This window comes from Macrobrachium nipponense, chromosome 16 (assembly GCF_015104395.2).
Source record: "Macrobrachium nipponense isolate FS-2020 chromosome 16, ASM1510439v2, whole genome shotgun sequence".
NCBI lineage: Eukaryota > Metazoa > Arthropoda > Malacostraca > Decapoda > Palaemonidae > Macrobrachium > Macrobrachium nipponense.
This window is the reverse complement of record NC_087209.1, coordinates 69,797,553-69,811,943: the sequence shown is the minus strand read 5'-3', so window position 1 is coordinate 69,811,943 and position 14,391 is coordinate 69,797,553. Positions and strand designations below refer to the sequence as shown.

The window sequence follows — 14,391 nt, the reverse complement described above, 5'->3', positions numbered from 1 at the left end:
GAGATGTGTATTTCTGGTGATAGAAGTTCACTTTCGACGTGGTTCGGAAGTCACGTAAAGCCGTTGGTCCCGTTGCTGAATAACCACCGGTTCCACGCATCGTAAAAGCACCATACAATAATAATAATATATGCAGTGAACGCCATACCAAACAATACAGGTAACGGCCCCGTCCACACGGCCGAGCTTTGCTCGACGAACTTTGTTCGATGTGACGTCAGAAGCGGAAAAACTGCGGTAAAGTTATGGCTTTTCCCGCTGTTTCTTCGCTTCTGACGTCACATCGGACAAAGTTCGTCGACCAAAGCTCGACCGTGTGGACGGGGCCTAAGAGATGCTTATACTGTATCTGGGCTCAGATGTTGCTGTGAAACTAATACAAAAATTGTTGAAGCGCATTCTAAGTTGTTACTGTAATGTGTGCGTAAGCTGTATAATCGAAATTTTGTCTATCAGTGGATGATACTATCATAAATTGCAAGGACAGAAATAGTTAGCACAGTGAGAAGATAATGTAGTTGGGAGGGTTCAAACAGTCAAAATTTACATATGGCACCTAAACAAGCAAACTTTCAGAAAAGGTAGTGAGTTTTTAAAAGTGGAAGATCAGCTAGAAATAGATGTTAAGATGACTGAGTGAAAAGAATAAAGACTACATTTGTCCTGTGATCTGTTTGCTGATCTAAGTACAGTACTATATTCTGATACGTATCCAGGAAGCTTTTATACATGCATATATGTGAAGCTCTGATTTGAGAGTGACCAGGGAACTAAAGCATATTAAAGTATACATTAGGCATACTTGTTAAATGCTCACTGTACGTTGTTAAAGATTTTTTTTTTTTTTTTTGCTGATTATCTCAAATTATTGTTTCCAAAATTCCATAACCAACTATTTTAGAATATTATAGTAAATGCCTGTAAGCTAGAGCAGGTTTGTTATTTTCAGAATTTATCAGTGATTTTGGCCTTTGGCCAGGTATGTTTGAAAAACTTGAAAGTACAAAGAAAAATCTTGTGATTTACTTTATTTACTCTGTTATAAGTACTGTAATCACTTGGTACAATGCAACTGCAGTAATATATACATATATATATATATATATATATATATATATATATATATATGATATATATATACTTATATATATATATACGTCTATATATATATATGTATATATCATATATAGATATAATATATATATATATACGTATATATATCATATATATACATATATATATATATATATATCTATATATATATATATATATATATATCTATATATATATATAGTATATATTATCTATATATATATATATATATATATATATATATATATATACATATATATATATATATATATATATATATATATATATATATATCTATTCTATATATATATATATCATATATATACTATATATATATATATATATATATATATATATATCATATATATACATCATTACGATATATATATATATATATATATATATAATATATATATATATATATATATATATATATATATATATATATATATATATATATATTATATAATTGTATCGTCAACTTCTCAGTTAGCAGGATCAAGTCCAGAGATCCACATTTACCTCATATAGCCTACCTTTTAATACCTTACTGCACCAAATATCCACCATGCAGTAACACAACGAACAAGTGTTTTTCCACTAAAGTGTAAAGGGGGTGGGCCTTGGTGTGGGAGGGGGGGGGGGGTTGAAATTGTGAGCTCCCAACGATCCCAGTAAGACTGGATGGTCAGATATGATAGATAAACCTTGCCTTTTGGTAGGCCTGTGCCGATGGCCTGCAGACTTAACTGTCCAAAATTCTACTCTGTCAGAATCAGAGGCTTCAGAGCAAGTGGTTACTGCAAAACAGGGACAGATGGATGCATGGAATAGTTCCAGGGATGGATGAATTATCTGTCAGTCTAGGGAACTATAGGAAAAGGAGATTAATAAGAAAACCTTTCTTATCCAGTAGCGCTTTCAAGGCAGATTCCCATCCTATTCATCGAAGGACATTATAAACGCTTGTAATTTACGAGAAGTTGGCTATAACTTTAATTGTTTCAGAACGTTTTGGACACGAACAAATATGTAGGTCTACAGAAGTCTCAGATTTACTTTGTTCATTGATAAGAAATCGGAATGTTCCTTGAAATCTACATTATTTTTTGAAGCCACCTTTGAGGAGCTTTAATGTGAATCGGCGCAATAAGTAAAGTTATTCTGATATGGATTAATTATAGCCTTTATACTGTTATGAACAGTATTCAAATAGTAAAATGAACTACGCTTAAGCTATATATGACATGATTTTAACAATAAAAATAGCAATAGTTGTCCACGTGAACAGAGGAAACATCTTACCGTGTAATACGTAGATGATTAGGAAACTAAGGCATGTTGTTTTGGCCTTAGTCGATCTTAATTTTGGTATCAGAACTCAAGTCTGGTTAAGATCGTAATATTTGTCTTGCAATCATCTCTACGTGCGAGTGCCTCGGCAGCATTCACTCATTATCTGAATCATTGCGCAAATATCTATATGCACTTTCTATAAGTACGTGCAAGTTTACCTCACTCTTTCTTTATGCGAACATGGTCTGAAATTTGTCAAAATATGCTTTAGGTACTGTTGAAAACACAAAAGAAATATTCTGAGAATATGGGAATTTAATGAAACTATCGACTTTTTTATTTTCTTATAACTGATTTCTTACAAATGAACAGCATATTCTTTGGAAGTTTGAATTTCAAGTCAATGATCCCTGCTGGCATGTTCTATATGGCTAAGGCTCATCGTCTCAATAGTAATTATAATATAATATTGATATAATAATAATACACAATATGAAGGTCCTCCAACGTACCATTTTCTATAGGTGGTGTGTATTAGTAATTAATGAAAGCGATCGATTTTGTCTTTTCTAATAGATTTCTTTCAAATGATCACCATATTCTTTGGAAGCTTGCATTGAAAGTCAATGATTTCTGTAGGCTTGTGGGTTCATCGTCAGAACAACAACAACAACAACAATAATAATAATAATAATTATATATATTATTATTATTATTATTAGGGTTCTACACAGTCCCATTTTCTATAAACATTAGGTTTAATGTATTAGGAAAGTAAGCGCTCGGACGACGCCAACAAGTTGTATCTTGGCGAGAATTCAAAATAGATTCTTGTAAACAACAGCGTTCACGGTAAGAAATTGTTACTTTAATGACCACTTACAGGTTGTTCCGTCTTGAAAATGTCTCGTAATTCAAAGAGGAAGGTCTGTTCAGTATCCTGCAACGTGAATAACCATTTTGTTTAAGTAGGAATATTGTAAAAGACTAGGTAGCTAGCTACTTTATATGGAAATTTTACCCAACGGGTTTGTTTACGTTTCCCCGTTGTTGTCATGGTCCTTTCCTATAGGTAGAATTAGGTGCAAGGTAAACCTTACTGTAATATTATAAGGGTCCGATATTCTATTTACCGATAGAGTTAACGTCCACAGACGTGCTTAGGCCTTAGGTCTATCTATGCTAAGCCAGGTGAATTTATGTATTGCGTCAGGCAATGCTTCGTACACGAAACTCCAATTGGCCCCCCAACTCGCCTTCCACTCGTAGGGTAAACAACCGAGTGGACTGGCCAACTCACCGACTACCAAGGTTTTAGCCACCCTCCGAAAAAGTACTTTAACACGTCCTGACACCGGAGATGGTCACCAGTCATGAGTTGGCGGTGATAACAGGAGCTCAAGACCTCTAGCTACTCTCCTTTCGAAGTACCTAGGGGGAAAAACCAGCGACTACCAACCTTATCACGGTGGGAACAGGTCTTATTCACTCGATATTTAAATGGTGAAACAGAATACAATTACAACTCCAAGCATACCATTCAAAAGATTGAAGTTTCGTCAACATAATGTGATATATGAAAGCCCCATACGAATTAAAATAAGCATGTGACGCTCTTCGTAAAATATGTTTTCAAGGCAGTTTTGAAATCCAATATGGCGGCTACCGCGTGGATGTACAGGTTCTGATCAGTGACGACAACCATCTTTCCCAGCCCTCCCAGCACTCATTTGAACAATGTTAGCGTATATAGCCTATGTAACGTTTATTGATCTTACTCAAGATTGCAGTTGTAATCAGCACAATAAAACAACATTTTGTTGCGGGGTCATGGTTTGAACTGAATTCATTTTTACCTTGTAATCGGTGGTTTTTATCCTTACTGCCATCACAAATGAAACTCCACAGTGCTTATTTGATTGTTATTATACACATTTTGGTCTCAGTTCACTCCACATTGCACTTTAAACAAGTTGCTGTTCCTGGTTCTTAAGTGCGCGGCAGCCACAAACAACAGTTACGAACAGCAGACGACGAAACTGAAAAGTTTTATTCCCTAAATTGTTTACTTTACTCGTTATTTAGTTCAACTTACTTTTTTATGAATTTAAAAATTTTAATTTAATTCATGTATGATATCCCTTTTTTGCAACCAAATTACCCCGAAAAATTACAGATATTTCTAAAGTAGATACAATCCAATGTTTTTAACGTTTTCGTACATCTGGCTGCCGAAAACCATAGAGGAACGACTACGGATAAGTGGATTATATATTTTTTTTTTTGCTTTTTTGTTTTTGCTAGCACTTTTCATTGATTTCAGTCTATTTTAGTATTTTGAATTTCTTTAATAACCGTATGCCAGAAATAAATGTAACCTTTAATGTTTGCATGCTAAGAATGGCAAAATCATCGTTGCCACATTAGTGGAGGCTTCACACATACGCCGATTCATTATTATAAATTGTTTCCATGAATTCTAGTTGTCATAGTTATGCAATAATGATAAAATTGCTTTCATATGTATATATACTATAAATAGATACGCTAATTTCACTTATTTCCCTGCAGTGCTCCAACTATGAAAGCATATGTTCAAAACCTAGGAATTATATAAATTACTTTGAATTTGGTATATTTTGCAAACTGGTTACCTATCCTGTGTTTTATGTATTTAAGACCTTTTTTTATGTAAATCAATCATTTCTGGGTATTAATTAATTTGAACCATTATTGCATTTTGGACTTAAAATAATCTTATTTCATATCTTTTTATGAGTGCTATGAATGTTTCTTGTCATTTGTTTCACTAACAAACAAGTACTTCTAGAAATAGTGGACCCAATCCTTATATCCTACAATTTGTGGGTCCATGGTTGGAAAGTAGGGTTTGTGGGTGGGGGAAAATACAAATTAGTGAAATAGAAGGACCTTAATCCATGTTGATAATTCTCATTCAGATTGAGGTCAGTTTTTAGAATATTTAAAGAGGGTAATGACTTGGTATCCTAGGTTAGGTTAGGTAAAATGTGGTGGGCTAGGTAATTTGCTCACGAAAAGAACATCAGAAACATTCAAGGCACATATTAAATCACAAGAAAATATTTAACAACGGTATCTTAAATGTGACAATGGTTTAAAGTGAAAATTTACCTGTATTTTGTGTCCCCTCAAAATCACCCCAAATATCTAACAGTTACGGGACCCCAGTAAAAAATTCCAGGGCGGGCTTTTGGTGCTCAAAAGTATGAAATGTATTGTTGACAGTTATATGGATGCATCCTAACCTAACTTATTTGGTGGGTCCTTACTTGGCCTGAGCTTTATTCTTTGTTGATCCCCCTCACCTGTAACCTAACCTTTGGTGCCATAAAAGTCAATAAAATTCACTGGTTCATTTGAATATAACCTTAGCTTGCTTAACCTAATCCAGGACACTGATTCTTACTTGTCTGGGTGGCCCACCTAATATGACCTAGAGCACTATAAATCATTAAAGGGAAATACAGAATTTCTCACAACCTCACTTTTCACACTGATCATATTTAGTGAAGATGTACTGCCTGTATCTTCTGTACCATTCCACATTGCATATTCCACACATTGAGGTAGGGAGGTATACTCCTTGAAGCCACACATTTCCTTGTGCCCCATCCCCAGCCTTCCCGTAGGGGGTTAGTACCGTCAATGCACCTCATGCAATGAAATGTAGGAATTACTTAAGGTTCTTTGCAGCTTCCCTTTGGCCCCTAGCTGCAACTACTTCTGTTTCTTTTATTGTACCTCTTTTCATATCTTTCTTCCATCTTACTTTCCACCCTTTCTTAATAATTGATTCATGGTGCAGCTGCAAGGCTTTCCTCCTGTTACACCTTTCAGACCTTTTCACTGTCAATTCCTGTTTCAATGCTGAATGGCCTTCGTTGCCCCAGTGCTTGGCATTATGCCTAAAACCAATAAATCCAACCCATCCCCAGCCGTGGTAACTGACCCTTTCAGGCAAAATTTCTTTTGTGGAGGTGAGGCATTACCTTGCTTTCAGGTGGATTAAGAATAGTTTTACCACTAATATACTGTATAATATACCATTGATCTTTGAGAGTATTGTATAACCTTTATTAAATAATGATATCCGTCTTGGTTGGTACTAGTGAAGTTACTTCTTGAATTTGTAGATCATGAGGCTCTAGGCTCTGAAACTGCGAGAAATTGACTACTTACCCTTCCTCTTGCCAGTATCACCTTGTGCTTCTACTGTATTTGTTGTGCTTTATTCTGGAATGTTTAAAATGAAGTGTTGGACTTTTCAGTGAATTAGGACTTAGGAATGCAAGGATCTTGTGGAATATGCATACTATAGCAGTGGTGTTTTTTTGTTTTTTCAGATGTTTTCAGTTCCACAGACGCCAGTCTCTCATTCTAACACAAGTGGTTGCACTGTGAAAGTTTATGCAAGAACAAGACCTTTGCTTGAAAATGAGTCTCATAAAGGTGCCAAGAGTATTCTCAAAGTGTTAAAGGAAGAAAAGCAGGTGAGATTTCGTATTCTTTGTTTATTCATATTTACTTGATGACATTTCTTCAATTATTTTTAATATGAATTTGCAGGATTGTTTTTTAGTACTGAAATGTATAGTGACACAAACTACAGTTGTGAATGTTAAAAATGTTGTCCTGCCATCTAAATTCAGTTCTGTTTACCAAGTAATAGCTTAACTTTGTTTTGTTTTGCACTTTTTATTTGATTCATTTGAATAATTGAAATGTAATGTATTTGCAGATTTTTATTTGTTCAGGCATATAATGTCTGTACAGGCAGTCCCCCAGGTTACGACGGGGTTCCGTTCTTGAGACACGTTGTAAGCCGAAAATCGTCATAAGCCGGAACAGTCGTCAAAATCCTAAGAAAACCTTACTTTTTAATGCTTTGGGAGCATTAAAAATTATGTAAAACTACATTCTCGTTACATTTTTTTGTTTATTAACAAAAAACTTCAAATATTGATTATTTTGCATTTTTGGAGTCATATTTCTTCTGCCAGATCAGCGTTGTAGGCGCCGTAACCCTGGAACGTGTTTGTAACTCTGGAAATAATTTCTGATAAATATAATTGAAAAGTGTTGTAACCTCGTAACGTCCTAAGCCGAACCTATTGTAAGCCGGGGACTGCCTATTATACATATATCACTATTTTGTTATGTTTTAACAAGTCACATTATGTATAGTATTGTCCATTTTATGTTCATGTTTTCCAATACTGTTGTGTCTGTGGATGTCTTATAGTTTGTGATGTTCCAGCAATATTGGTATTTTGGCCTCCCTTAGGTATAATTTAACTTTAGCGGACAAGTTTCTCTATGATCAGACTGAGAACTCTTTGATAGTCAATCTCACTGGAAAATTAACTTTTTGTTCATGAGTTGTAGTTATTCAGCACCATTTTGAGAGGAATAAAAGGGGTTTTGTTGTAGCAAGAGGAGTTTACATGTATCTACATTACAAGAAAAGAGTTGAACCCTACTCTCTTCCAGGCAAAGTAGTCCATCTTAGATTAGTGTTACAATGTTCATCACTTAGTGTGCTCCTTTTGTTTGAGGTTTGTGTGTTTGTAGATGCAGTAGACTCATTTTTAAGGTGCGTGTATTAGGCTAGTTTTTTGGGGGGGGGGAAGGGGCAAACATTCTTTACCCAACACTAAATTGATTGGTAAAAGTGTGGGTTTGTTGTCATTATGTTTTGTTATTGCTTAAAAAAAAGAAAATCTTGTGCCTGGTTAACTTTGCCAAAGAATTATTGTACACCTTACAACTAGATTGATTTCAGCATTGCTTTTGACCTTTTATCATTTTCTTTGTTGTCTTTTGTCTATGTAGCCTCAGATTTATTATCTTTTCCTTTCTCTAATTTTCAATTCTTATCTGTGAGCACTATCTTTGGGCCTGATGCTAAGAGTTTAGAATAATGACTTGGAGTTCTGGTTGAATTACTTTCTCTTGCTAAGATACAAAACTTTAAAAATCATGGGTAAAACTGTTGTTCTGTCAGTTGACAACGAATCATGAGGTACATGGAACAGTTTCATTGATTGCTTAGAAGTGTACAAGCCAATGTTTTTATTTAACAAATTATCTTTCTAATATTGTTGTGAACAAATCTTGTGACAGTCATGCTGAGAGATTGATGAAGTATACTAATTTTGCCCAGTTTTCATCCAGACCATATAAACCAAAGTATTAAAAAAAAAACTATTTGTGAATTGGTAAATCCATTAACTGCAGGTAATGTAAATGCTTAAAAATTTTGTAGTGATATGCAAAATGTTCAAAGCACACTTGGTTGTTATTATTACAATTAACAATATTTTTCCTAATTTAAAGATGGCAGTTGGAGACACGAGTGAAAAGCTCTTCAAATTTGTGAAAATGTTTTGAAAATGAACGATCTTCACAAGAAGAAGTGTATAAGATGGCTGTTGCTCCATTGGTGTCTGAGGTAGCTGAAGGACAGGAGAGCAATGTTCTGGCATATGGACAGACTGGATCTGGAAAAACATACACAATGGTACTGATCCTTGTACTGCAAAGGTAACATATATTTGATTACGTATTATTATAATGCTGGTTCATACTTTATTTCTTGATTTCTTGAACCTGGAATGTTAGCTGAAACAGGTTAGTCTTTTGTGTTTTTCCAGGTGGTGGCAGTTACTGCTATGTTCAATGTGTAAAATACTGTATTTTTCTATGTATTGGTCATAAAATACTGTATCATATAAAAGAAGTACTAATCAAAACATTTTGCATAAACAATTCTTAAAGAATTTTTTTTATTTAGTTATAACAGTGTTAATCATATAGTATGCATTGATGTGATACCCGCAGGACTGTATGTAATACTTTTTTCCTTGTTAATATATGTCAGAAATTAGAGTAAAAATATGGTATTCCAATATGTTTTTTCCAGGAGGATGAAGGCATTTTGCAGAGAGCAATGTGTGAACTTCTTGGTACAGAAGTGATGGATCAAAACCGTCCCCCTGGAAAACAACGACGATGTTTAACACTGTCGTTCCTAGAAGTTTTATAATGAGGTAATTTATAGATCTTCTGACGCCAACAAGGAATGCTCTTAACTGAAAGCAGGTTATGGAGGAGGTGAGAATATTTTTTATTTTTTATTTCTATATATATTTATTGTTACCGTGGTGGCGCAGTGGCAAGGTTCTCTCTCTCCTACCAGTCAGGAGGACCGGGGTTCAATCTCCGCCGCTCGCTGGTGGTTTGGAAGTGCCTCAGTGGCGTGGTTAGTATGGTGTTGGTGTCTCACCTTGGTGGTCACGAGTTCAATTCTCGGTCATTCCATTGAACATACGCGCCTCAGTGGCATGGTTGGTATGGTATTAGCGTCCCACCTCGGTGGTCGTGTGTTCGATTCCCGGCCATTCCATTGAGGAGAGAGAGATGTGTATTTCTGGTGATAGAAGTTCACTCTCGACGTGGTTTGGAAGTCATGTAAAGCCGTTGGTCCCGTTGCTGAATAACCACTGGTTCCATGCAATGTAAAAACACCATACAAGCAAGCTGGTGGTTTGGGGATGGCGCCATTGGATAAACCTGGTGGCCAGACAACTTAGCAGTCTGGAAACTCGATGGTGAGTAGGAGAATATTTACCAGCCACGTGTCTTAGGCATTGGGCCCTGTCCCCCACTGGCTGTCAGCCAAAGAAATAGGAGATCAGCGCCTGCCGTGTGAGCCATCGCAGAGACCCAGGAGACTTCTTTAATCTTTAAATAAAAAAATATATATATATATATTATTAATCTGGTGTACAGTATGTTTAATATACATAATAGAAATAAAAAAACACCAAGATGAAGATTCATGAGAGTTATGGTGTAATCAAATATGGGTGGCGGAAAATAACCATGTCTTTAAACTACAGATATAGCAAAACTTAAGATATGTTTGTTCCGACACGGCATACAAACCTTCGGAATCCTTTTTACAATAGGAAGGTACTAGCGGCAGCTGGATAGGTCGTAAGCTTCGAACAAGGGGTTCGGTAGTTAACTGCTTGTCCCGACAGGCGCGCGCGCGACTGGGAGGTAAACAAATCACTTTTGCTTTCGGCCTGCTGGCGTGTGGACGTGTATCATCGCTCTTCTGCCGCGCCTTCATCGTCGTTTGCTTTCGCATGATTGTGTTTTTTCTTTTTCTATGTATCTAGTGAAACTGAATTGTAAGTACAATCATTTTCATTGAATTCAATTGTGAATTAAAGGATCTTGGTTCACAACGCCCTCCGATTACCCGAGTGCCGGGACTGAAGGGCGTTAATTGCGGGAATTCATTTTCCCAGAATGATCCTCGTATTTTGTGTATGCTCGGTGCCGAGGGCGGAGCGACGCTCGCTCCGAGCGTATATTGGGTTCGGAAATGTGTAGATGAAAATCGTAAGTAAGTGCTCTTTTTTTCATTTATATTTTTTGACCTGTATGCCCGTTGCCGAACGATGCGCTCGGCACGGAAACTTATTCAGTATGAAAGTGGAAATCGCAAGTACAGTATTCTTTTTCATTTTCATATATTATTTTTTATTGTAGCATACTCATTTTGGATCAGTTTCCGAGCTTGCCCGGAGATTGATCCTTCCCCCTTTTATTTTTGAATGAAGTGAAATCGCAAGTGCAGTTCTTTTTCATTTTCATTTTTTTTATTGAGATTGCATTGTTGACTGGGATCAATGTTCCGCTATTCACGGGAATGATCCTTCCCCTTTTTATTTGTATGAAGTGAAATCGCAAGCGCAGTAGTCTTTTCATTTTCATATATTTGTTGATTGCATCAATTCATTATGGATCAAGGTTTCCAGAAACCTTGATCCATAAAGGTAAGGAATGAAACCTTTCACCCTTGCGCTCGGTACCGAGGGCGCAAATGCGCTCGATCCGAGCCCTTATTCATTGTGAAGTGAATCGTTTTGCAAGATGCATTTTCATTTTGTTCCTTATTATTGATTGCATCAATATTATTTGGTTTCAAGTTCCGCTCAGTCAGGAATTGATCCTTATGCCTTGTATTCGTGCCGATGGCACGATTGCTCTAGGGCTCTTATTTTGTTGTTGGGTACATGGGTACTGTGCGGGGGTGGGGAACGAGACCCCCCCCGCTCAGTTCCACAGATGGCTCTTCCCCTTATGGGGGGGGGAGGTTATCGGCGTTCTTCTCCTCGCCCGATCCGTCGAGCGCGGGGGAGGGCGCTCGGTGCCCGATGTACAATTGTATTAGGGGTCTTCCACTCGTTCGGGAGGGATCAAACCCCCAAAAAAACCCCGCACGAGGGGATTTTCCCCCCCATTAATCGCTACTACTATTATTTCCGCAGGTTGCTACTGCCACGAGGGTGGACCTTGGTGAGGTATGGGCGTCCTTCCAATTGCAGAGCGTGCTGGTGTCCAGGGGCTGCGGTTTCTATGTCTGGGCCTACTGCGGTCACCCATGGAGTGGTGACCACGCAACCAGGGTGACGACGTCCCTCCTCACCTGGGGTGTACTCGCCTCACGTGTAACAGTCTTGCCTACAAGCCGCTGTGAAGGTGGAAGTTCGCCGTACGAGAGGGGGGCGTGCCGCCGCCGCTCGTGGTTGCCGCGCTGCAGCGACCACACTTCCGCTGCCCTATAACTCGCACCCTGGACCTGCCGCCCGGTACCAGGATGTTGCTGCTGCTGCTCCATTCTGTGTTTCCGGTGCTGCCTGCCGTACCTGCCGATCTGGGCTGACTGTCCATGCAGTTGCTGCGCTGGCTGTCCTGCCGTTGCTGCGCTGGCTGTTCCTGCCGTTGCTGCGCTGGCTGTCCATACCGATGATGTGCTGGCCGTGCCTGCTGTTCCTGAGATGCCCATACCTGCTGATGTCGTCCCTGTTCGTGGTGGTACTACCCCAGACTTTGGTCTGTCTGTACAGGTGCGTCCGGGGCCCTGTGGCTTCGGCTACAGCAGCCCCGGCTCCGCCCTGGATAGCAGATCTTACGTCTGTCCTGAGGAAGCTGACGAAGAAGAGGAGGAAGGTGTCGTGGTCGTCGTCTTTCATCTTCTTCGCGTCGTCGGTGGCCGGCCGTCCCGCCTCCGCCTTCCTTCCCCTTCGACTTCTAAGGCTTTACAGCCGAGGAAGAAGAAGGTCGCCTCCTCCCTCCTAAGAAGCTTCCTCGGGAGCTTCTCGGGACCCGTCTCACCTCGGTGGGTACGGAGGGGTCCTTCCGCTGGTCCTCCTGCTCCTTCGGGAGCGGGGCCTCTCTTCTTCGCAAGGAAGAAGACTACGGGGGACCAGAGGAGTACCGGCTAACACCGGTACTCCTCGCCTGGTGTCAGTGGTTCTGACCACTGCATCAGGGTCCGTCTCGGCCTCTCGTTCGCGGGAGGTATACCGAGTGTACGGTCGCCTACCAGCGACCGTGCAGCCAGGAACCAGACCTCTGAGTCCGCTCAGCGTCAGGTTCACGGCACGGGGCGGAAGACTGGTGACAGCCGCTCATGCGACTCTCACCAGACCAGCTCTCACTCTCGCGGATGAACAGCTGGCTACCCGGGACGTGACGGTCCACGACCGACCACGGGCTGAGGCTGGGAAGAGGGTCCTCCCGTTCGCCGTGCCAGCCACGGCTGGAACCAGCGACGTGACGTGCCGTGAGGACAAGCACCGGTCTCACTGCGACAGTGGAGCCTGCAGGTCGCCTGACCGTCGCTCTCAGAGAGCGATCGGGAACGGTGGCAACCAGCACCAGCTCTTCTGACACTCGAGATCGGGGCCGCTGTGCTCAGTCCAGCCGTTCTCCACAGCGAGACGGTTCGACCAGGCCTGCAGCTCGATCGTCACCGCGGGTTGACGATCGCCTGCAGCCCTCCAAGCCTGCTGGTTCTGCCAGCGAGCGACGAGGGAGCGTCGAGGTCTGCCTCTCCCGTACCTTACAACCTCCTCGGGTTACACCGGGAGGAGCGAGTTATTGAGGAGTGATCGTGAGGGGTGCGCCCCTCATGATCCCACCAACGACGCCCTACGTGCCAGGCACGGTTCTTGGACCGGCCAGGACGTATGCGCAAGTGGATGGGGAAGACCGAGAGGGGCTGTCGCTGTTCCCCCTTCTTAGGAGGAAGGTTCTCGGAATATGCTCTTGTTCGAGGGCTTAAACGGTCCCCCCACTCTACAAGAATGCTGTGACTTCCGAGATCCAGAGGAACTTTGCCGAGGTTACGGGCGCTGATTCGTCAGCCACCAAAATAACCTCGGGGAAGGATCGCCGCTCCCACCAGCAGAGCCACGTCTCGGCGCGAGTCGTTTTGGGGCCCGAGAGGGAATCCAAATCGACGGTGGGTCTGCCGCGATCGGAGCTTGCCGACTGGGTTGAGAGCCAGGTAGTCTCTCGTCTCCGGACAAGAAGGCTCTCTCGGTTCTAGACGGTCGAACAAGCTCCTTCACCTCCTCTACTGCGACAGAGGCGTTTCTACGTGTCTTCGGACATCGTATTTATATATCCCTTCGGTCCTCCTGAGGTTTCGACCTCGACGAGGACTGGAATGAGTCGGAAGCGGTATCGGCTCTCTCCTGTCAGGTCTCGATCAGCCCCAGCCAGACGACGTTCACAGTGGAAGGACGGCATTCCCCCCTCACCTGCTGCCGGAAGTGGGGGGGGGCCTGGCCAGCCATTGGGACCCGGTCCATCAGCAGGCGTACGTTCCAGGGCAATCGAAGGACGTAGCATTGAGACAGGAGATCAAGACCATGCTGAGCAAGAGAACTGTAGAAATCGGTAGGCGGATCAGTCACCGGCTTTACAGCAGCCGACTCTTCCTGGTGGAAAAGTCTACGACAGGCTGGCCCAGTGATAGATCTCTCTCCCCCGAACCGTTGGTTCGCCAGACCCGGTTCACGATGGAGACGGCACGCTCAGTGCTCGACTCTATCAGGGAGAACGATTTCATGCTTTCATGATGGACTTGAATGGATG

General features: G+C 41.0%; 1 long non-coding RNA gene across 1 annotated transcript; it reads left to right on the top strand.

Annotated features, from left to right (window-relative positions):
• Positions 1 to 3,194: 3,194 nt before the first annotated feature.
• LOC135195456 (uncharacterized) lies at positions 3,195 to 8,796 on the top strand. The gene is made up of 3 exons (XR_010310133.1): positions 3,195 to 3,240; positions 6,774 to 6,920; positions 8,767 to 8,796. It is a non-coding gene; the product is annotated as an uncharacterized LOC135195456 (long non-coding RNA).
• Positions 8,797 to 14,391: the final 5,595 nt, after the last annotated feature.